The following is a 23,533-nucleotide window of genomic DNA, read 5'->3' on the forward strand; positions in this document are numbered from 1 at the left end:
TTTCCCCCACATTACAGAGCAGGCATCAGGCTGAGAGAAGCTAAGTCATTTGCTCAAGATCATATAGCTGGTTGGAGCTGGAATTTGAAGCCTGAAGCATCTAGGTCCAGGGCCTGAGCTCTTTAATGCCTATATTTAATGAATGTCTGTCGAAGGAATAAACAGATGAATGAATAGACAAATGTATTCATTTCACTTCACTTGAACAAACATTTATTGATTGCTCTGTGTCAGCTCCTGTGCTAGGCATTGAGGATTTATAAGTTTAGCACGCGTGTGCGCGCGCGCACACACACACACACACACACACACACACACACACACACACACAAACACCCTGCATGGCCCTTGCCCTCCAGGGCTTCACAAAAGCATTCTCTATTGTGGCTTGATTTCTTCTGGAGAGAAGTAATTTGAATGTCTCGAACAGCAGTTTTTAATGATGCTATTAAATTTAACCTAAAGCGGGGGTTGTGCACCGGTGAGCAAAGTGTTTCAAATGAGAATGTGTCTTTGATTAATCATTGATTCAGCCAGAGAATAGTTACTACCAGAAATGGAGCTGCAACTCCTATTATATTAGCTAACTCTTCCTCCATCTATCATGTCTCTATCTTGTCGAACCCTCCCACGATACAAAAGTTATCTGTACCCTAATGGATAATTATTCCATCCATCATTCCTGCTGGTCTTGTTGATTGCTGGTAGTCTACTTGCCCACGGAGGAGGCTTACAAATAGTCACGACCAATGATGCACTGGAAAACTGCTCATTTATAGACATTTTAAATCTATGTAGAATGAATTATTTTTCAGGCTGTCCTTAAGCTGCATTTGCTTTGTTGGTTATGTAAGAGGAGATATGAATTCCTTGCCTATGTGTGAGACATGGAATCTGAATATTTTTAAATTCCTCTAGGCAGCAGCCCTATACATATTTGTTAAAATGACGAAAGAATAAAGTAAACATACCTAGAGTAATTCCAGAGGAGCAGGCTTCATACCTGGAGCTTGGGTAGGTGGCCATCATGTCAGGGTAGTCACCGTCTTCCTCTTCCTTTCTAAGTACTTTGAGGAGAATCCCAAGTTGATTAGGGTCAAGGCGAGGACTCATGGTGCTGAAAATAGGGATTGAGTGGACAATGAGAGATGCCTGTTGAATTCCCTGGGACTATTGCTATGAGATTTGAGGGCAGAAATGCCCCCCTCTCCCATGTCCTACCCTAAGCCTGGTAACACATTTTACTTTTTGTTACAGTAACTACCATGCCTAGTAAAACTGGAGTCACTGGTTGCCCAAGGCAAAAACCCAAGAGTTGTAGTTCACTCATCTTTATTTCTCACCTCTACATTCAGTCAGTCACTAAGCCCTGCTAAGTGTATTTCCTAAGCATTGCTTGAATGTCACCCATTTTCACCATTCCTACTGCCAGGGCTTTAGGTCAGGACTCCTCCCACCTCCAGATATCTCTTGTCTTGATTCCTACAATACCTTAATGTTTTCTCACCTTGTCTCCTTTCTCCTCTGTGACCATTCTCCCCAAAGTGGCCTGAGTGATTTTTCAAACATGCAAATCAAATAATTTCACACCTCCACCCCCTCCACTTAACACTTGCAAATAGCCTCACAACACCTGAGACTTGAGGCTCTCAAAATGTGGGTCCTGGGGCCAGCAATGCCAGCATCTCTGGCAACTTGTTAGAGTACGTATTCATTAGAGTACCTATTGAATCAGAAACTCTGAGAGTGCTCACCCACTCTGTGTTTAACAGCCCTCCAGGTGATTCTGATGACCACTCAAATTTGAGAACTGGTCCCCTAGAGCCATGGTTCTCAATCCTGGCTGCACATTCAGATCAATGGAGGGAGCTTTTAAAAGTTCTAATGCCTCTCCTGCAGACCAATTAAATCATTTTCTAGGGGTGGGATCCAGTATAAGTATTTTTTAAAAGTTCCCCAGGTGCTTCTAATATAGAGTCAAGGCTGAGAACTACTGCTCTATAGGATGAAGTCCAAACTCTTTAGCTTGGCATTTAAGGCCTATCTCTTTGGTCATAACAACCCCCGCTCCCATGCTCTCGCTTGTTCATTCTAGAATTGAATCACAGGGAGTCATTTACAATTCTCTTAGAGCCACGCATGGTCTCTTACCTCTGTGCATTTGCACACATAACTCCCACTGCTGTGCCCATCCCTTCCTCCCTCCCTTCACCCAGCTGACACCATCTCACCTACAACACATAACTCAGAAGACACCTCAAAGGAACAGTTTTCCCTGCCCGTCCAGTCCGGGTTAGATGCCCCTCCTCTGTACTCCCACAGTGTCCCCATCATAGCAATGGACACATTCTCTTGTTCTTCTCTGGTTAGTTGTCTGCTTTCTCTAGCAGTCTGAGAGCTAGGATCCCCAGCCTGGCACACAGTGGATGTTCCATGATTCTGTACTTCCTGTTCCCTCTTTTTGGAGTGACCTTCTGTGCCTTGTCTGTGGCCTTCAGGATGCAACTCAGATATCACTTCTTGGGAATCTCAGAATTCTCTGTCTGGACCCTTTCTCTAGGCTCCCACAACAATCTAAATGTGATCTGATCCTAGCCCTTAGCACACGGGGCTATCAGGCTACCATAGTTTGTTTACTTATCTGCCTCCCTCACTGAACTGTAAGTAACTTGAGGTTAGGGATAGTGCCTTGTACATTCCTGTATCCCAGCTCCTAGCCCAAAGACTAACACATTATAGGTGCTCAGTAGCCATAACCATCTGCAGAATGAATAACTGAATCAATGATGACCTTTTCCTCTTCTCCATATCTTCAGCCACTATTTCTGTCCAGGCCCCCGTTGCTTTATTGCAATAGCCTTCTGACTCTTTCCCATCTCTCCTTTCTCTGATGCCATCTGAACACTCCCTGCTCTCCAAGATATGGCTTTCTAAAACTATAGTCACCCTATCCCTCCCCTGCTCAAACACTTTCAGTCATTCCTCATTGTCTGCAGGGCAAATATCAAAGTGGAATTCCAGATCCTTCCTTCCCTAGAGTGGTCTGCCTTCCCAACCATACCTCCCCCCGATTCCCCTATGGAAGACCAGCCACATCATCTGTGGGTCCTGGTGCAAAATGAAAATGTGGAACCCTGTGTTAAAAATAATCAAGGATTTCAAGACAGCGGCAAAGCAGAGCATTAAACCAAGCGTGGGGCACTTCTGAGTGGAGGGTCCTATGCGACGGCACAGGTCTGCCCCTACATATATCCAGCACACTGGCCAAATGCACTTGCTCCTCCTTCAACTGCTCTGTAGGTTCACTTTCTCCATGGCTTTTGTCAGGCTGTTCCATCTCTTCTACCCCACTGGCCAATTCAAAGCTTGTCTTCCCTGTAGATCCACCCTGTTCTTCAAGAATTGCTCAAGTCTCGTCTCCTACTGTTCCAGACCACAGTAGTTTCTACCACACAGCCTGCTATTAATAATTATTTTTATATGTGTATAGTCTTGCCTCTCTACTGAATTTTAAGCTACTTGAGGGCAAGGACTCTATTTTGTTCATCTTTATTTTATTTTATTTTTTTTATAGACTTAGCATAGCACTTTGTAATCATCTCACTTGTTGAATGACTCAGGGAAGAAATAATACAACTCTAGTCATTGAATTTGCCAAAAAACAGTAGACACTGAAAACCTGATTTAAATCCCTCATTATTAGCTATGCAACATTGAAGGAGTCACCTCACTTCTCTGAGCGCTAACTTTGCCATCTATAAAAAGATGATACTTGGAGGAAAAAGTTTTTTTTTTGACAGAGTCTCCCTCTGTTGCCCAGGTGGGAGTGCAGTGGCATGCGATCTCGGCTCACTGCAACCTCCGCCTCCTGGGTTCAAGTGATTCTCCTGCCTCAGCCTCCCAAGTAGCTGGGATTACGGGCACATGCCACCATGCCCAGCTAGTTTTGTATTGTTATAGAGATGGGGTTTCACCATATTGGCCAGGCTGGTCTTGAACTCCTGACCTCAAGTGATCCACCCGCCTCGGCCTCTCAAAGTGCTGGGATTACAGGCATGAGCCATCGCGCCTGGCCAGAAAAAGTTATTTTTTGTTAGTATCTTGTTCTTTGGTAATGTTTTCAAAATCTTTTGTTTTTTAATACATGTAAAACTTATTTTATATTTTATATCACCTAATTGCAATACCTGAGGTCTTTGAAGACCTGATTCTGTTTTCATTGTTTCTGGCTTCATCATGTTCTTTGCAATTTTGGATTATGAGTTCATGTTCAATCTGACTTTATCCTTGGTAATCCTATGAAAACTGGGTTGTGGGCATGTTCTTCCAGGGAGGATTTGTGTTTGGTTCTTCCAGGTACATCAGGGCACTATTAATCCAGGACTTCTTCCAGTGAACTGTTTAGTCCCAAAGGCAAGGGCCATGTCTTCTTTGTGTATATGACCCCAGGGCTTAACTCAAGGACTTGTAGATGCTCAACATATATTTGTTGATTGAGTGCATGAATGAATACTTTACCAGCTTCTCTTGAAGTCCAATAAGAACTGTGACCTCTGGTATTAAAGAACAGTAGGCACATCAGGAAAATAATAATTACTAGCATTTATTGAGCCACTGTTATGTGTCAGATATCATTCTAAGTGCTTTGTGTATATTAACTCATTTAATTCTCACTATGATGCTGTGAGGTAGGTTACTATTATTATATTCACATTGCAGAGGAGGCACCAGACTCAGACAGGCTGAATAACTCGGCCAAGGTCACATAGTTAGTGAATGGCAGAACACAGATATGAACTCAGGCACCCTAGAGACACATTTACTCACCATCCTGTATTGGAGAAGAGATCAACAGTAGTGACAGAAGCAATAGAGTGGAAATTTTCAGTACTGCCAAAACTACAGGAGCCATATAGGCCACACCAGGCATGAGAATGAACTTGGCATGGTCTTGTGTTGTCAGTTAACCCTTGTATGTAGGGTTTTCATTTCCCAGCTAGAAAAGGAGTAGTTTGAAAGCAGGAACCATGAATTACAGCTCTTTGAATGCTCAACAGAGATTTGCTTAGTGAATAAATGACTGTTTTGAAATTAAACACAGGAGTGCTTTGAATAAATTACTTTGCATATTGCATGTCAAACTGAAATTGGTGAGACACCTTTCACCTTGTGTTAAAAACTAAAAATCCCTAGATGTGGTCATAACATAGCTGGTTATAATGACACCTTGCATTTGTACTAGTGTATAATACTCAAGACTCCCTGAGAAAAGGAATGAAGAAACTTGGATTTTGCCTTCATAGGCCCTGAGGCTGTCAGAAACCAAGGGCCACTGTGTTTGTAATCTATTCCTTTGGCTGCTCTCCAAATCTAGGAGGACCTGGAGGAAAGGGGGACTTTATTTTCTATCTTTGCCAAGATCAGGAAATAATTTGTGAACCCTCAGTAAACATTCTGGGGGCCTTCCCTCTAACACTGCTTTGGTGAAATAATATCTCCAGTTTTCACCAATCTTGGTTCAATATTTACTTGGGGGTTTGCAGTGATCATAGGGACAGGGCTCCAACATGAAGTGAAGGTTCATGAGAAGGAAAATGAGGGGAAGGCTGTGTGTGTGTGTGTGTGCTGGCTGAGGGATGAAGGTGGGAGGAATACCAGGATTCTGAAGCAATGAGAGTGGGATTGGGAGAGAGAGTGCATGTTGAAGAAGAAATAACTTCACCAGTTCACATGGGCTTCTTTTCAAGGGTTTTTCTTTATATAAACAATTTGCTTGGTTCCAAATTAGAAGCCCACATTGGGCAGTTAGCTCCAATTTGGCAGTTCATTCTTAGTTTGGCTTTCCTTATGGGTGGGAGGGAGGGCTGACAGTTAAAAGGTTGATGGGAAGAACTTTGGTATCCTGGTGTAAAGACAGACCCTGGGATCAGAAGTTTGCCCTGATGACTTTGCCAATGTGCTCATTGCCCCTGTCCTGTTGGTGGGGGGAGGGGGCATACAGCAGGCCCTTCTTTCTCATATGCCCTTGACAGACCAGGACTCACTGCTAGAAAACCCCAGGGGAAGTCATTGCTGAAGATTCTAATGTGGGGCACGTTAGGTTTGAAGAGCATGGGGAACATTTGAGCAGCTGGCAAGGCCTGGGCTACCAGGAGAGATTTGGGAGTTAAAAGCATATTAGGTGAGAGTTGACACTGTCCAAAGGGAGTATATAGAAAGAAAAGCAGAGGAAAGGGCTTGTGGAGTCATTACAGCCTGTGAGGTGGGAACAGGGTTTGGGAGTACTAAGGGTTTGGGGAGGGTTTGTGTGTTTATTTGCCCATTCATTTATTCAACATTTCTTGAGCTTTATGCCAGATGCTGAGTTGAAGAGGAAGCTGGGGATTTAAGAGGGAGAAGAGTTAAGAGGGGATCCCTGGGTGGATCCAGATGAAGGAGAAGGGAGGGGCTAAGTGCCTAGGCTCCCTCTTGCCAGGAGAGCACATCTGCTAACACAAAGCTGCATCTGTATCTCAGCCAGCTCTCTTCCATTTCATCTCTTCCTCTCTACCCACACTTGCAAGATGGGGAGCCACATGGTGGCTTCCTACTGTCTTGTACCACTCCACCCCCCACCGAGTTCTTTCTAGGCACTTAGCTGTGGCATCAGCAGCACCCCTTCTGAGAGATCAGGCAATCCCCAAGGGTGAGCTGGAGAAGGCGCTGTCTGTCTGGCTGTAATTAGCCCCAGCTGTTGTTGCGAGGCAGCGTTGGGGGCCGTCAGGAGTGCAAATGCATGTGTATGAACCTGTGAGCGTGGCGCCTCATTGCTATCACTCTATTTTTCACTGTATTGTGCGCTGGCTGCAGCCTTGCTGCTCTGAAACCCCTCCTGTCCCTGAGGATCCCAAAAGACAGAGTGTTCCACAGGCAGCACCAGCTTGAATCACTAATGCTATTAAGCAGGAGGACAACAAATATAGGCCCCCATATGTCCTGGATATGAAAGTCCCTGCTCTCTCTTTCCCCACCCCCGCTTCCTGAATGTTTCCAAGTGAGTGAAGTCCCAGCACTTGAAATTAGCAACACCTCACTTCTGCACAGCCTTTTGGCAAAGAGCTTTCACAGCTGCCATGTCATGCATCCTCAGACGCTTCTAGGAGCAGCATTTTATAGGTGAGGACCCTGTGGTTCAGGGAGGTGGAGAGATTTGCACAGGCTAACCCAGATAGTTAGTGGCAGACTTGTGTCCGGGAAGCAAGTCCTCGACCTCCTGGCCTGGTGGCCCATCCCCAGCAGAGCACTGCCAAGAGGGCTGCTCCCGGGTGGCTCCAGCTGCTGCTGTCTATGAGCTCGTGAGAACCTGTCAGCTGTGGCTCCAAGACCTGCCTCAGTGATTGCTGAAAACGCTGAGAGTGCTGAAAACCAGGACCCTCAAGCCGAGCCTGACCTCAGACAGTTTACTGAGTACTTGTTATGTGCCCACCACTGTGCTGGTGCTTATGGGAGACACAACAGGGGTATTGCATAGCCCCTGTCCTCAAAGAAGTGATAACTTGAATGGGGAGACAACTCTTAGATACCAAGTCCAAAGGCCATTCCAAGGACTTCTCTCTCTTCCACTAAGCAGTCTCCTGTCAGCGACAATGACACAGGGACCCCCTTCTGAATTCATCTCTCTTATCGCAGCCCTGGGGTAGAAGGGGATGTGAGGATGACTAGGAAGGGTAATGAGGAAGGGCAGGGAGATGGGGGAAGAAAGGGAAAAACTGGAGCTCCTAATAAACACCAGGCACATTGTGAAGTTTATATGTTATACATAGATCATTTGTATTATGCGTATCACATATGTACATGAACATATACACACAAACACTTTCCAGGGATTGACTCATCTATTTGGCTCACTCTCAATCATGAAAAGAGCTTAGGACAGTGACACTTAGAAAGCACTGAATGAGTGTTAACTAGCCTTTCTTCTTATCATCATTTTCATTGTCATTATCGGCATATTATATGAATTATCTCATTTCTTTCTTCTAACTACAGGGCGTAGCAACTATTCTTTTTATTTCCAGTTTACAAATGAGGAAACCAGTACCTTATTTTATCCAAGCTTGTGGGTACTGAGAACATAAAGAAGAATTCAGTATGGTTCTAGGCAAACTTTGGGGCTTTCCCTATCTAGCGGGAGGGACCGAGGCACACATAAGCCCTCATGGTCCAAGGGTGCTGTGGTAGAGGAACTTATCTGCGGAAGTTGAGGAAGGCTCCACAGATGAAGGAGGATTGAACAGCATCTTGAGGGATGGCAGGTTATGTCAGGAGGAACAGTGGAGGCAGGGGAAGACATTCCAGGCAAAGCGAGCAGTATTTACGTGACAGGGCCTAGTGCATGTTTCAAAGGGCAGGACAATTGTAGCTGGGTGCACCACTGGCAGCAGCAGGAGGGAAGTAGACAAGTGTTTGGGGTCAGCTATTCAGGGCCCTGTTGGCCAAGTTGACAGTTTTGTTCTGTGAGCAAGAGGGAGCCACTGGAGCTTTTCATTAAGGTAGATTCGGGACAGACTAGGAAGACAGTCCTTGCCACACCAGGGTGTGGAAGGATTGGAGGGAAGAGAGGCCAGCTGCAGGCAGACCAATTGGGAGACCATCTCCAGGGTCTGGGCAAGAAGCGGAACAGGCTCTGAATCGTGACTGTGGCAGTGAGAGCCGAGAGGAGGGGATGACTCAGGGCACATGTCAATAGGTAGAAACCTCAGGGCTGGCTGTCATGGGGTCAAGGAGAGGGAAAAGGTGACAAGGACCCTGAGGTTCCAGCTTGGGTCTGTGGTGACACTGTCAACTGAGGCAGGGAACACAAGACTGTTAGTAGAGAGGGGGAGTGAGGGGAGGCAGGTGATAAGGTCTGTTTGGACTTGTTGGATTTGGGGTGCTAGATCGTGGACATGTTGAGCAAGAAACTGGGAATCTTGGCTTTGAGCCCAGGTGAGACATGGGGGCTGGACGGCCACCACGGTCAAGGGGTATTAGTTGACCTCATGGGACTGGATGGGACTTCTCCTCTCCCATTTTACTCCTCCAAGGCAAGGGCTAGGGACAGAGCCAGGTGAACCTCAGTATTTAATGAGGCAGGTGGTGGGGGACACCAGCCCGGAGTGAGGAGATAGCCTTCTTTGGACCTTCCCAGAAACATCATCCCCTTCCCCTCATAATCATGGTCCTTGTTCCAGGGCTGCACTCAGGCTAGTGATAGAAGGAAGGGAGGGATGGAGGGAGGGAGGTAGGGAGGAAGGGAGGAAAGAAGGGGAGGAAAGAGGGAGGGGGAGGAGGAAGGAGGGAGGGAGGGGGGAAGAAGGGGCAGAAGAAGGAGGGAGGGAGGGAAGAAGGAAGGAGCTCTGTGCACAGAACTCATGCCCGCACAGGTGCCATGAAGCAAAGACAGGACAGTCACTTCAGCTCTGGAGTTCTTTAGTGTGGGGGTGTCTTCTAAGAAAACCTAATAAATTAACAGCTGTGGATTTGGGGCAGCAAGGACAAAGACCACAAGTCTACAGTGACCCCTGGAGCACTCAGTGCTACTGACTGCGTCTCTACTTTTGCAGAGCTGGGAGCACATTCATGACAGCATTTTTCAAGCTCCTGTCTGTGCAAACCACAGCCGGTCTCCTAGGAGTCCTAACACTTTAATTAGACCTAGCAGGTCCCAGAACAAAATCCCATAATCCCAAAATCTATAGCAACAAGTTAGGCATGAGAGTTTTAGTTACACTCTGGATGTAAGAGAACCCTAACTGCCACTTTCTTTCTGAGTCTCTGAATGACCCTTGACTAATCCCATTATCAGAAGTATTTATCCAGGACGGCCTTGGTCTCTGACACCTTGAGGACTTCTACTGATTTCTCTGTTAAATCTCTGGAACCATACCAATAATAGTTCTGAACATTTTGCACTCATCATCTCATTTATTCCTCACAAATATTATAAACCCTGTTTATATATATGTATAATATTTATAGTAACAAGAATAGCAGACATTTTGCTGAGGCGAGGCATGGTTCTAAACAGGTTACATGAAGTAATTCATAATTCCACACGAACAGTACTATGAGGTATTATTACTGTCTCCATTTTACAGGTGAAGAGCAAATCACAGAGAGATTGAGTAAGTTGTTCAAGGTCACACAGCCTATAAGAGGCTTAGACTGAGAGTCAAAGCCTGCCAGTGTGGCTCCACTGTGCTATTAACCAGTAACGTCGTCTATACCCCAACTAGCTCAAAATGGTTCTAAATGAAGAATCGCTGTGTGTTTTGCACCTCAGACTGCTAGCATCGCTGATTTAGGTCTGGAGTCTAGATAACTGAAACTGCTCAGGGTCTTTGTGAAGTAGCTTAGGAGCTGCTGCTTGGACAAGACAGGGTCAGCACTTTGAAGGCATTTCCATGTGCTCCTGGAGAGTCAGGATGTAGGCTGGGGTTCATTATGGGACCCAGCTGTGTGACTTTCCTCCCCACCCCTTACCCACATTCCCCAAGATAGAGTGCACTGTTTCTTAAGGTGTGGCTTAAGGAGAGCTCTTTAAACATGCAGATTCTAGGGCTGAAGCCCAAACCCACTCTGCATCTCTATAGAGGTAGCTGCTGGAATATGCATTTTAGTAAACTTTCAGGCTGAATTACTTTGAGAACCATCAAAGTCTACTTTCACAGGATATAGGCTTGTCTTCTGGTTCTAGAAGTACCATAAGCCTAACTAGGGGTGCTTCCCACTCCTCTTTCCTGCTGAGCAGAGAAGCAGGGAAGACTAGAACGCAGAGAACACGCTGTGGGCATGCCTGTACAGAAAGCTGAGCTGCTTGTCACCACATCCCTTGAAAGAGTGAAGTCTGTATCCCCAGGAGAGAATGGGGAGGGACAGAGAGAGGAAGCTATGGAAAGCCTCTGGAAGCCTTAGTACCCTGGCGCCCAGACAAGGGAGTCCCCTGAGGGAGGTAGAGAGTGGGGCTATTGGAGGAGGAGAGCAGCTATGGGCCAGCAGCCTCAGGAGCTGAGGGTCACAGTGGGAGTGACCGTGGCTTCAGAGTGATGCCATAGCTGCAGTGAGCTGTAGAGGAACCAGAGACCCAACGTTTTCTGTAGGGCTCCTTTTGCTTTGTTAGTGCTTCAGGAGTTGAATCCTTCTGGACCCTGCTCTCCCAGAAGTGATTCCATTTCACCACTAGGAGGTGGGTAGCAAAGCTCAGTCTGTGGTTGGGGAAAGCCAAGGAAATGATTTCATGAATCTTTAGCAGTGAATCCATCTATTTAGTTAGCTGGGGGATGGAGCAGATCAGAACTAGCAGGAGGAAAGGCTTAGGAGTGCTCTCTAGTGGGACTTGGAGGAGAAGGTGAGATGGTGACATTAACTGAAGGGGATGGTGAGCCCCTGACCCCTGCAGTTGTGAGACTTGCACGGAGTGGGATGATCTGCTGTTATAACCTATCCTCAGGCAATGAAGCATAAGCAGAGAGCCAGGAATGTTAATCATTGCTGATTTTTGTTAAGCATTTCCCTTGTACTAGGCACTGTACTGGGCTGTACAGGCATCATCACATTCAGTCTTCACAACATTATATAATAGCTCCTATTACTGTGCCCATTTTACAGATGAGGTTTAGATAGATTATACCACTCGCCCAAGGCCACACAACTAGCAAGTGGCTGAGCCAGAATTTGCACCCAAGTGGTTTTAATCCAAACCGTGTCCACTAGGCCTTAGCAAGGAGCCCACATAGAGCTGTGGGGATGCTGCATCCTTGACCTGTGGCTGTACATGGGCAACCCCTCTTCATACCTTATAGCTCTTGGTAAATGAAGTGAATCACTGTATCTACCATGAATCTCCTTGGGAATGAGTTCAATGCTGGTATCAGAGGAAGGAAAGGGTGGGAAGAGGGTCTCAAAAGTCTAAATCTTAGTGTGGTCCCCTCCTTTGACCTACCCACTCTGGGCTGAAGAAATGCCAGGATTGTAGGGGCAGCAGATTGTTAGATCTATTTGTTCCATGTACTGAGGCCTCATAACATTTTTTGAGCCCTTGTTCAGTGACTCAGGCAATTCAGCCTGAGGGTACCTTTGCAGGGAGTTCCCCTATCTCTTATCCTATGTTAGTACGTGAGATTCTTCCTCCTTATTATACCCCGGTTACATTAAGTGGGTCTTTTCTTATTCCCCAAATCCTGAGTCTCCGCCCCACTAAGTTGCCTGTACTCCATTTTAGCAAGAATGGAATCTTCCCTTTCTGCCAACAGAGCTTCTCGGAACTTTGGCCTTGCCTGGGTCGTGCTTGCAGACTCCTGTTCTGAGGCTCATGTTTGTACCTAAAATGATTTCATGTTCCTCCTCTCTCTTTGTCCCTCTATCAGAACCTGCTTTCAGGATGGGTGATTTAAGAGACTGATCCTCCCAAGAGGTTGGCATTTTAACTGATGCCAAAGCCCTGAGTCAAAAGAATTATATACTTAAAAATGTTGAAGCCCTTGGGAGCGGATGGAGAGATTGGAAAGGCCGATGGAACATTCTTAATGCTCCTGGAATGCCGCAAGGTGGACATAAAATTCAGGCTTCCGCCAAGACAGGACTTGGATTATTTTGGTTATAATCAGAATCCGTAATTTGCCCCCACCCCAGCACTCAGGGCTTTGATCAAAAGTCTTCCAGACAATGGACCTCTATGATCCAAGCATCATTTTCTCAGAGCTCCTTAGAAGGAGGAGAGCTAAGAAACTTCATGAATTACCAAGGACCAAGCAAACAGGCGGTAGTGAAGTCAGAAACAAATTCCTCCTGAGACTAGTTTTGTCCTATAGCCTGAAAACAAATCCAGTCTCCACCAGACATAAGGTGGAATTCCTGTCTTGATTTTTTTTAGCACTGATATTAACATTATTCTTCTCAAATCCTCTTCAGAACCAGCCCTTTTAGAACACAAATTAGAAGCTGTTTATTTTGCCAATCAGAGAAACTAAAGGCAGCCAGCCTTGGCCAAAGGAACATCTTATCCTTTGCCTTTGCTAAGGACAATGTTCCTTCTATTGTGCTCTGTGGAAATAAAAGGGCAAAATATGCTTGCCTTCTTTTATTCTTATTCATGGTTGAGGGTCATATGAAAGTTCAGAGAAGAGCACAGTTTTTAGTATGGGTCGTGGCAGGTTTTCCAGAAGGCTTCTTAGCCAAGATATTCTCCTCCCCTCCAAACAAGTTATGTATCCCTAAGAATGATTTGGTGTCAGTGTTAGGGGAAGAGGGTAGGTAGCAGGGCCTGGCTTTGTCATCCTGGGCTATTTTGAGGGGACTTCAGCAGTCCCCAGCAGAAGGAAAAGAAGGGCTGATTCTCCCTTTGTGAGCAGCCACTGGAGCTGCTTCAGGGACTGACAAGCCGGCCAGAGACAATGTCCTCTCTCAGGAAAGCAGTAAAAACATCAGAAATGCTCCTTTCCTGGGGAGCCCTTAGTTATTTTGGCCTCTCTTTCCATTAAAATAGGAAAGCATTGAAAGGGACCATTCGTGGCACAGCGTGGAGCCTCCCCATTGTGGCAGTATTTCTAACTGCGTTGAGAATTAACCACATTGCTCTTCCTTTTTACCATGGAGGAGTTTCTAGATTTTTATTTATACCCTACCGCTTACAACATCTTTCACTGTTTCAGCAAATGACAGCATAAAAGATGGAGAAGCCAGCAGGGGCTGTGCCCACAATAATAGCTGTGGTTGCATTTAAGACATTCAAATGCCAAGGGTGCACTTCTCCCATTAAGTCCAACATAAGAAATCAGGTGTGCACAACATTGATGAACAGAAGACCCCAAAGGACGGGTGGAGTTTCTGGTATGCTGTGGTGGGGGGTGGTGGGGTGGCGAGCTTGGGAAAGAACGAACAGGCATTTTCATTTTCTAAACTAAGAAGCAGTTTCGGGTGAAGGGGAGAGGTGGGGATGTCAGAAATTCTTCTAACGCCATGGACCTGCCCACACCTGAGTCAGATAATGATGACCTTCCCCAGGCCCTGCTTTCTTCTCCCCCTCCCCAAAAGACAGCATGAGCATGAGTAAGCCCGGTACTTACAGGTGCAGAAGAATTTGGAACAGGAAAATGGAGCTTACAGGCTCCCGAATGCCTGCCGAGTCAGTTGCATCAGATTAGGAAGTGATGATCCTAAGAATAAGATGTTTGGAAAATCTTGTCCCCCGGAAGACCCCTGCTTTGTCTTCTCAGCCCACATCCAAACTCAGACCACCCCCAGGATGTCTCTCATCCTGCCAGACTGCCTGGTGCCTCCGTGCCCCTTCCCGTGAGGGTGCTGGCAGCCACACTGCCTCTTTGAGCCTGTGGCCCGGCAAGGTAGTCAGGCTCATGGGATTAGGTTGGCAGGAGCGACTGTCCTCTAAACGATTAGCCCAGAGAAAGAGAGAGAGAGAGCAAGCAAACCCGAAAACGGGTCCAGGGTAGAGAGCTCCAGGTCCTTAGCATGTTCCTGGCGTATTCCGAAAGTGGCATCCACAGCAGAGAAAGTGTCCCAAAATAGCTCAGGCTGCCAATGCCTTGCTGAAACCTGAGAAAGAATTGCTGAATTTAAAGATCTGGGTCGCTGTGGGTGTGTGATCAAAGTGCAGATTTGTTGGTAGGAGGAACTCAAGCCATGAGCTTAGGAGTGACATGAGGTCACTTGGGTCATGGCCTGCCTTCTTGTTTCCAACTTGCTGAAGTTGGTGGCAGTGTCAGAGAGCTCCTCTGTGGTGAGGCAGGGGTTTGGAAAGAGGTCCTAAGGATGCTGTTTTCATGCCCAGGTCTCTGATGCACTAACAATGTGAAATAGCAGTGCTCTGTTTTCTGCATTTCAAACAAAGAAACTGATACTATGCAAAGGTTTCTTTAGGTTATTGCTCCATGACTGATGAAATTCCCTTTTCAGTAGATTTTTCATTTCTTTTGGCCTTTGGCATAAGTAAATGTCAGCTTCTTAAAAATCAACAGAGAAGAGCAAACAGTAGGGTCTCTGTGATTTTCTTGGGATTTGAGAAATCTCCCCTCCCTAGCTTCTGACTGGATCGTGTCTGTACATTGCTGCCTGTGGTCCTGGGAAGGATGAGGTCCACCCAGACATGCTGTCTCATTTTTATATTTGCTGAGATCTTGGGACCCTCTCCTTTCATCAGGTATGTCAAAAACCTTAGGATTGTCTGCAGAGAGTGTGGTTCAGTATGTGGAAAGGTCAGCATATGTCATTCTTGGACTGGCCCTGGGGTTTAAGAAGAAAAAGCCCAGAATTTGGTTTCGAATCCCAACTCTGCCGGTCTTCTGCTGTATGAATTTGGGGGAGTCACTTCTCTTCTCTGGACCTCAGTTTCCTCTTCTGTAAACTGAAGACAATAATCTTCTTCCTAATTCTAACCCAAATGGTGTAAAGAGTAACTCAAAGAGTTGAAAGAATGCTACAAAGGGCAGGGTTTGGCACTTTCAGTAAGTGGTGACATTTTTCAGTTCTTCAAAGTCCCTGATTGGTCCACATGCCTATAGTGAGCCCAAGACATCCCACAGTACTAGGCACTATGAGCTTCACATCTAAGAGTCTAAAGAGTTTCCACTTTCAAGTTGTGGGACTTTTGGCAAGTAGCTCAATGCTTAGCAGCTCAGTTTTTCCATCTGTCAAGTGGGTATACAAAGTAGTAATAATACAGGTCCACAATCCCTTATCTGAAACTGTTGGAGCTAGACATGTTTTAGAGTTCAAAATATTTGGATTTTAGAAAAGTAATGTGGTACATATAACATATATATCACACCTTAATGAGATCCAAGATTATACCCTGTCATCAAACTCATTAATATTTCTAAATGGGATAAATGAATAGCCTCATGTCAATTCAGGCCTAGTTTTGCCACCAAATGAGCTTGCCACAAAATTTCAGTTTTCAGAAGCTTTGGGATATCAGAGAGGCACATAGGAAATTGTGGACGATGAAAGAAGTTAATACTTATTTTGTGCATGCAATGTACCAGGCATTGTTCTAACTATGCATTTACTCATTTAACTGGCCCAATAAGCCTATGAGGTAAGAAGTATTATTATTATCATCCCCATTTCATAGATGAGAAAACTGAGATTCAGAGGTTAAATCACTTGCCCAGGGTCCCAAAGCCAGTTAGGAGCAATACTGGGATTCCAACCCACACATTTCTGCTCTTATCCACCTTCTCTGCCTAATCCATGGGGTTAAGTTGAGGCTTTAAATGCCTACAGGGGCCGAGCAGGTCACTGAAAAAGTAAAGGTGGACTTATGGGTACTGAGGCAAACTGGTGAGCACATGCCTCACCTACAGGGAGCAGGTTGTTCAGCTCTGGCTGATTGTTGCTATATTGGAATTTGGATCGAAGTCTTTGTGTGTGTGTGTGTGTGTGTGTGTGTGTGTGTGTGTGTGTGTTTCAGAGAAGCCAGGAATCTAGCTTTCTATCTGAAATTTCCTGACTTTTAAATGTTGGCAACTAATTTTAAAAAATGTTAAAAACATTGTACGGGTCAAATAAAATCTGTCTGCAGTCTGGATTTAGCCTGTAGCTGCCAGTTTTCAAGCTCTGCAATGAGTAAATAGATGTGAAAGTGCTTTGGAAACTTAAAAACGTGCTCTAGAAACAGAAGAGTCTAATTTTAGGGTTATATCTTGTTTTTTCTTGACTGTGGTCTAGTTTTTAAAAAACTTGTGTTCCCGGCCTGATGGAGATGAAAAGTCAGAATTAAATAGAGACTTCAGTGAACTTCAGTACTTCATTCCTTTGGCAGGCTGGATAAATGAGAGGCCTAGGTGTACTGGATGGACTAAGCCTCAGAATTCCTGCCACACCCACAAGCCCCTTCTAAGGAGTTTCCATCCACAGACCCTAGCTGAGGGAAGTAGCAGTTTCTTATGAATAGGTGACTATGCTTGGTACCACGTGATCCTGCTTCCCCCTAGCAATAGCCACTTGAGCCAGGAGAGGGCATCTGATCCATGAGCAGTCACTCTATAGGCTGGCAAATAGCCTATGAAGGAACCTGGGATGAGAACTTTGCCCAGCAAGTACAGTTACTGAATTTAGACCAATGAGAGTCTCTCTCTTGGGGAGTTTGAATACCAGACCTAGAAAGAGTGAGCAATTGGCAGCAGGGGCAGAAGCTGAACACAGAGAAGGCAGGCAGCAGGGACCCCGGATAAGCAGGACCAGGAGAGATTACTGAACTTCAGCTATGTGCCAGATTCTTTACACGTTGTTTTGTTTAAAACATTCAAAGAGCATGCGAGGTAGGTACTGTTATTATGCCTGTTTTACAGATGAGGAAACTGAGGTGAAATAACTTGAAGTATTGGGGTTCAAGCCCAGGCCTGTTTGAAGTTAAAATCAGAGTGTAGGAACCTCAAAGCCAGTGGTTCTGAAACTCTAGTGTTTCAGAATCACTTGGGTTAAATGCAGGTTCCTTGGCGTCACCCCAGACCTATATTGAATCTGCTCTTTGAGGATGGAGCCTCCCTCCCCTTACAAATCTGTGTTTTAGCAGTTTTCCCAGGGAGCACTTGATGCAGGGTTTCCCCACCACACTTTTATTTTGAGAAATGCAGTTTCAGAGGGTATGGCAAGTACTATGTACTGTGCTACCTTTACCTACAGAATGAAGGTCAATGTCGACAGATGTGGTTAAATTCCAATTTAAAGTCTTTTGGAAATGGGGCCATTATGTAAAGAAGAGGACATTAGTTGGTTCTCTTCTCTCATCAAGGAAGTCTACATTGTTACCAGTTATTTGAGAGAAGATACGATTGAGATGAATGCCCAGTAGTTGTAAACATGATCAGATCTGCACTTCAGGGTGGGTGCAGAGCTAGCATATATTCACTAAGCATTTTCCATGAGGTGCGTAAACTGTAGAAACTCAGTGCTCTGGCAACAAAGAACATGAGAGAAAATTACCAAATGCAGATAGACATATTGTAAACCATGGAGCTTAAAATGTAAACCTACTTGCTAGGCTGATCATAGAGGTTCTTCTCAGCCCTAGAGAATTTGTGTAAGAAGCCCGTCCATGCCTTTATTTACACCATTGATTAAAAATGCTAATCAGAAGAGGATTAAGACTAGGGACCTCCTTCTAGGTTGTTGCAGAACTCCCACTCTGGCAATGGTATTCAACTGGTTTTGAATTTTTCTGCTTTAAGAACTCTCCCTGGGAAGACTAGTGGTCTGAAGTTTGCTTGGAGAGTCTCAAGCCAGAAACTGATTTGTGGTCCAAATGCTTAATGGCATCAGATACATATTCCTACAAGAGAGACATGTGGTCCAAGGGGTGGCACAGGTCAAATGTGATGGCCAAGTCCCGCCTCAGCAGGGCTTGAATCCACACTTGGCAACTTTTATTTCTCTCTGTCCATTCCTGTGGATACTTTATCTGTGTTAATGTCCTCATTTAGGCTAAGGTCAAACTCTGTTCTTCTCTCTTCGGCCAGAAAGACTTCCTGTTTTACAGGTATATGATCTTATCTGTGTTGATATTTTAACTCTGAGTGATTCCCTAAAGCAGGTCCTTGGACAAGTGCCCATCCTCCAGGAAAACTGCAGCAGTCCACCGTGCAATGAGAAAGCCTGAGGACTAGGTAGAAAATGTTTCGCAGAGAAGAGAAATCTATTTGATGTATTATTCTTTATTCTGAGGTTATTTCCTTCTCTTTTGATATTGAAGCTCTTTCTTCTTAGAAAATGATGATTTGTGGTTGTTTTGTTCCTTAATGCTTTTACTTGGGAAAATAAAAATCTGGAATTTCAATATCAGCCCCTCAAATTTTGGGTTGCATTAGCTGCAAGTCTGGGAACTGGTCTAATTTTGAGTGTTCTGCTAGCACCTCTAGGTACCTCCTATTGCCACTTATGTTCTAAGTGCTTATAAATTACCTGCTTCGTAATCTGCAGCAGAATCTCTCCGAGGACTGACATCAAGCTTACAGCTCTGGAGTTTATGGTATACTGGTCTGTAGTTTCCTTATTTAAGAAAATTGGGACACTGCCCATTTGCAGTCCTCTGGTATCCCTCCTGTTCTCTTTGATTCCACAGATCCTTCAGGCCGGCACCTAATGCAAGGCAGTTCCGTTTGCTCTTCTTATAATGTTCTTTTCCCTATAGAGTTGGACATGCATATACATGTTGTTTGGGGAATTTGCAGCACATCCAATGAAAGCATAATTCCCAACTAACAGTCAAATCCTTTTCTTTGGAGCTACCCAGAACACACCTACCCTCTCTTCCATATGACAGCCCTTCAGAGACTTGAAGACAGTGTGTGACTCTCCTGTGAGTTAAGAGCACTGGCTGAGTCAGACAGACCCGAGTGACAAGACCAGCCTCACTCCCTCTCAGCGGTGAGAGCCAAGGTAAGTTACTTCATTTTAATTTCTCTGTAGTTCAGTTCTTTAGCTGATTTAGAAAATGGGAGTAAAAAAAACCACTTTATTGGTTTATCATTCAATAAATAAGATGAGGTATGTAAAGTGTTTAACATAGTGCCTGGCAGAGTAAGCACTCAGTAAATGCTAGCTATTTCCCCCTCTTTATTTATAAAGAGCCGATGGGCATTTTAAGTGTCAGGGCTGTGGGGGAGGTAGGAAGTGGGGAGGGTTTCTACTTCCCTGAATGATCAAGGAAGGCAAAAGATCCTAAAGTAGACCAGGTATTTCTTTACCCTTAGGTTGTCTGTTTTCAGTTATCTGGTTGCCTATTTGCTAGGGCTTGGGGAGAGAATATTGTTGAGAATCTAGGCAAAGGCTTATTTTCAACAGCTGGAAAGCTATTTGTTGACATACTGAACCGGCTCTTGTTTATTCTTATTTCCCCGAGCAGCTAGCCATGCAATCCCCTAAACTCAATTACCTTTTGTGAGGCGGCAGGAGCATGACACCTCCTAGCCGTATTGATCAGTGCAGACTGGGTGGGACGTGAGGGACCTGAGAGATGCTAAGCAGCAAATTCTGGGCTTTTCCTTCCTTAGAAGGCCTCTCTTCTGTGTGTTCCTAGAGACTCTGGCTTTAATAGAACAGAAGTCTATGCCTCACATGGGCTGAGCAAGCAAGAACCCTCTCTCAGTAGCCTCCTTAGAAGCAGGCTGATGAAAATAGTCACAATGGGCCAGAACTTGGAACCCTGGAGTGACCAGTGCCAGGATGGTTTTCTAACTGCAGCTCTTTGCACACACTGGGTTTTGCAAGCAATTGAATGATATGAACTCTGAATGCCATTGCAGCTAAAGAAAGTTTGGAAGGAGACACACCCAACTGTGAACAGACAGAGGAATGGGACTTGTGGAGGATGGGGGGGCGGGTGGGGTGGGGCATTTTCAGGACTTTGGCTTTATCCGTATGGAGGATTTCAAGTCTTTATCCTAACACTATATTCCTAGATTACTTATGTAATTATTAAACATAAATAAAAGTTAGAGAAAGAAGAAATTATTTTTAAAAACAAACTAAAAATAAAACACAAAATGGTACAACCATTAAGCTTGTTGGGGTAGAAAGGTTGCTTGGGTGGGGGGTGGATGTTGGGGATTCCTAGAGAGAGCTTGCAAGGAATGGAGTGAAAAGGGCTCGAGAAAGAACCCTAGGGAAACATATCTTTAAAAAAAATAAAATTAACTTTTATTAGTTTTTCTCTTTTCGTATTATGGGTCCATTATAGACCAATGAGAAAATACAGATAAGGAAAATAAAAATAAAAAATCCCCTCTAATCCCATCATTCAACTATGGTCACTGTTGGCGTTTGGTATTTTCTATGCAAAAGTCTACATATTTATCTTTATGATAATCAGATCCTCATGTACACATTAGAATATATTTTCAATGGCTGTAATAATGGCTGCTACAATTGCACCATGATTCATTTAATCATTAAATGAGTCGTGTCCTAACGTTAGACACTTAGGTTATTTCCAAAATTGTTGCATTAGAACATAAACAGTGCCCTGCAGCTGTGTGACATTGGGAAAGCTAGTTAACCTCTCTGTTTCTCTGGTTTCTCATCTGGAAAATGAAGGTGCTAATAGAACCTACCTTGTAGTATGTTGTAAGTGTCAAATGAGATCATGTAGGTAAAGTACTTAGCACAGGGCCTGGCACAGTAAACGTTAGCTTTTATTGTTAGGTGTGTTAATAATAATAATAATAATTGTTGTGAGGCCATTGTTAACAGAGTGCCTATTCTGTGACTTTTATGTATTTAATTATTTTCTTTGAGGGGAGAGGAGAGTGACTGGAATTTTTCTTTTGAGTAGTATACTATAGTGAGGTCTGGAATCACACAGAGCTGTGTGCTTTTGGTCATGTCAATTCATCTCACGGAGGCTCAGTTTCCTTACCTGTGTACTGAGAATTTAAAGGATCTAGCTCACAGGGTAATTGTAAAGATCAAATGAGATAATGCTGGTGAAGCCCTCAGCCCCATTCTTGGCATATGGGAAGAGTTCAAGGAATATCAGTTGTTGTTGTTGTTGTTATTATTGCTACAAGGATTCAACTATTTGTAGTAAGAAAGTTTCCTTGCTTTGTGGTGTGGGGATGTGGGGGCGATGGCAGTGAGTAGAGTACTCCGAGTTTCTAATCACTTGTCTGATTACAAAGAGATAAAATTATTTTGGAAACAGAATGGCCAGGGCTGAAATCTGGGCTTTTAAAAAATTATTATTATTATTATTATTATTTTATGTGACCGTGGTCATATAGCCTTCTCCAAGCCCATTTCCTCATGTATAAAATGGGAATGACCTCAATGCCTACCTTACGGGTGTTGCTGGGAGGTCGGAATTACATAATGCATGTGTAGTGCTTAGCCCAAGTGCTCAGTTGTTGTTGGTTGCTAATTATGAGGTTTATAACGACCTGAATGCCTCCCTTGTCAAACTCTATATCCCTATACCTGCGCTGCTTGAACTTCACCTGGAGGCTTTGCCCTATCCAAGGCTCAGGGACCAATTCTCCTTAGACTGAGGGTTTCTCCCCTTAGACTGAGTGCACCAATTCAGGAAAACTGGAGTACTCCGGTAAACCTTTCTGCTAGCTCTACTCTGACCTTGTGCCCCAGTTCTAGAAAGCAGGCTGTAGCCCTATTTGTATGAACAAGCCCTCACCTGGTATGCTCAAGGCTGGTGTGTTTTTCTTGCCAGCTGTCTGAAATCCGTGGAGGCTTTCTGTTGAAGCCTAGTCCTGTGGCAGGGATCCGGTCGCTGGATTTTTCTCTGTGTCTCTGACCCTGGGGTAAATTGACTTGTTATGATCACCATTACAGGGCTCTATTAAGGTGTTTGCTTGCCAGCCCCCACTGTCCATCCTCCCAAACCCTCTTTCCCTGCACCTGAACCTCTTTGAACGTTACTGATGCTGTTCTACTCAGTCTCCAGCCTCAGTTTCTTTCCCTCGAGCCCTCTGCCTGTGCTTCCATGTCATATCAGTTGCAGTGTCTGGGTCCCAGGACTCCTGTGTCTACTCAACCGCAGAGGGCACATATCTTGTTTCCTGGCCGGGACCCTTTTCATCGCATCTTTTTAATTGTGTCAGTCTCCTCTTTTCTTTGGGCAGAGTGGGGTGGGGCATGGCTGGTGGGACTGTTTGGGGTGACAGGGAAGAGGGGTGGAGTTGCATAGGCCAAGTGCTAAAGCGGAGCTTCTGGAGGACTGTCAAGTGAAAGGCGGCCAGAGGCAAATGTCAGAGCCTATATAGAGGCAGGAATCTGGGACCAGAGAGACAGAGCAAGCAGTAGCAAGTCAGTAGCAGTGGGGCGGGTGGGCGGGCAGGCTGGCTGGCGGGCAGGGGGGCGTGGCAGGGGATAGCAAAGGGAGATTGCAGAGAACAGCTGTTGGTACTGGGTCTTACTTTAATGAACTGGCTGGGCACGAGGTATAAGTTAATTGGCCATAGTAAAAGAGCTAGGGGTGCAAAGGATACTCTCTCCCTCTTCTCCGTCACTGGCAAGGTAAGATCTTTCTGGGTTTTGCCTGGTGGGAAACTGTGGCATGTTCAGAAATTTTTCTGAAGATGGGAGGTGGAGGTCTATGGCTGCTCTTTTGACTCATCTTTCCCATTGCACCGATCATTACAATAACCAGGGTGTCAGCAGAAGGCCCGCATTTCTTTTGCGACAACCATCTTGGGGTTGTCCAGGCTGGAGACAGAGGCAGGGGACTCGGTAGTGTGACTGAGTAAGGGGGAGAGGTGCATCTTTATAGCACAGTGGTGAAGAGTAGGGGGCTCTGTGGATGGAGCCAGGAATCTATGTGACCGCAGGCAAATTATTAAGCTTCTCTGGGTCTGAATTTTCTTATTTGTCAGATAAAGGAAGAGTACAATCGAAATCTCTTAGTGTTGCTATGGGGACCACATGAGATGATACATGTAAAGTGCCTAGCAGAGTGTTTGCCAGTCAGTGCATGCTAAAGAAATGTTCACTGTTAGCTTTTCTGTTGCAAGTTTTCTCATTATTATGGAATCACAATTCCATGAGGTTG

General features: G+C 45.0%; 1 protein-coding gene across 2 annotated transcripts in view; it reads left to right on the top strand.

Moving 5' to 3' along the window:
* The window catches only part of RGAG1 (retrotransposon gag domain containing 1), a 96,930-nt gene that overhangs the window by 66,462 nt on the left and 6,935 nt on the right, over window positions 1-23,533 (top strand). The window contains exon 3 of one of the 2 annotated variants that reach the window (XM_011951678.1): window positions 19,260-19,413. The gene's annotated coding sequence lies outside the window, so the exon portion shown is untranslated. The remainder of the gene's footprint in view (window positions 1-19,259; window positions 19,414-23,533) is intronic. The other variant, XM_011951677.1, reaches the window with a different exon arrangement.

Source organism: Colobus angolensis, unplaced genomic scaffold (assembly GCF_000951035.1).
Source record: "Colobus angolensis palliatus isolate OR3802 unplaced genomic scaffold, Cang.pa_1.0 Scaffold324, whole genome shotgun sequence".
Classification (NCBI taxonomy): Eukaryota; Metazoa; Chordata; class Mammalia; order Primates; family Cercopithecidae; genus Colobus; species Colobus angolensis.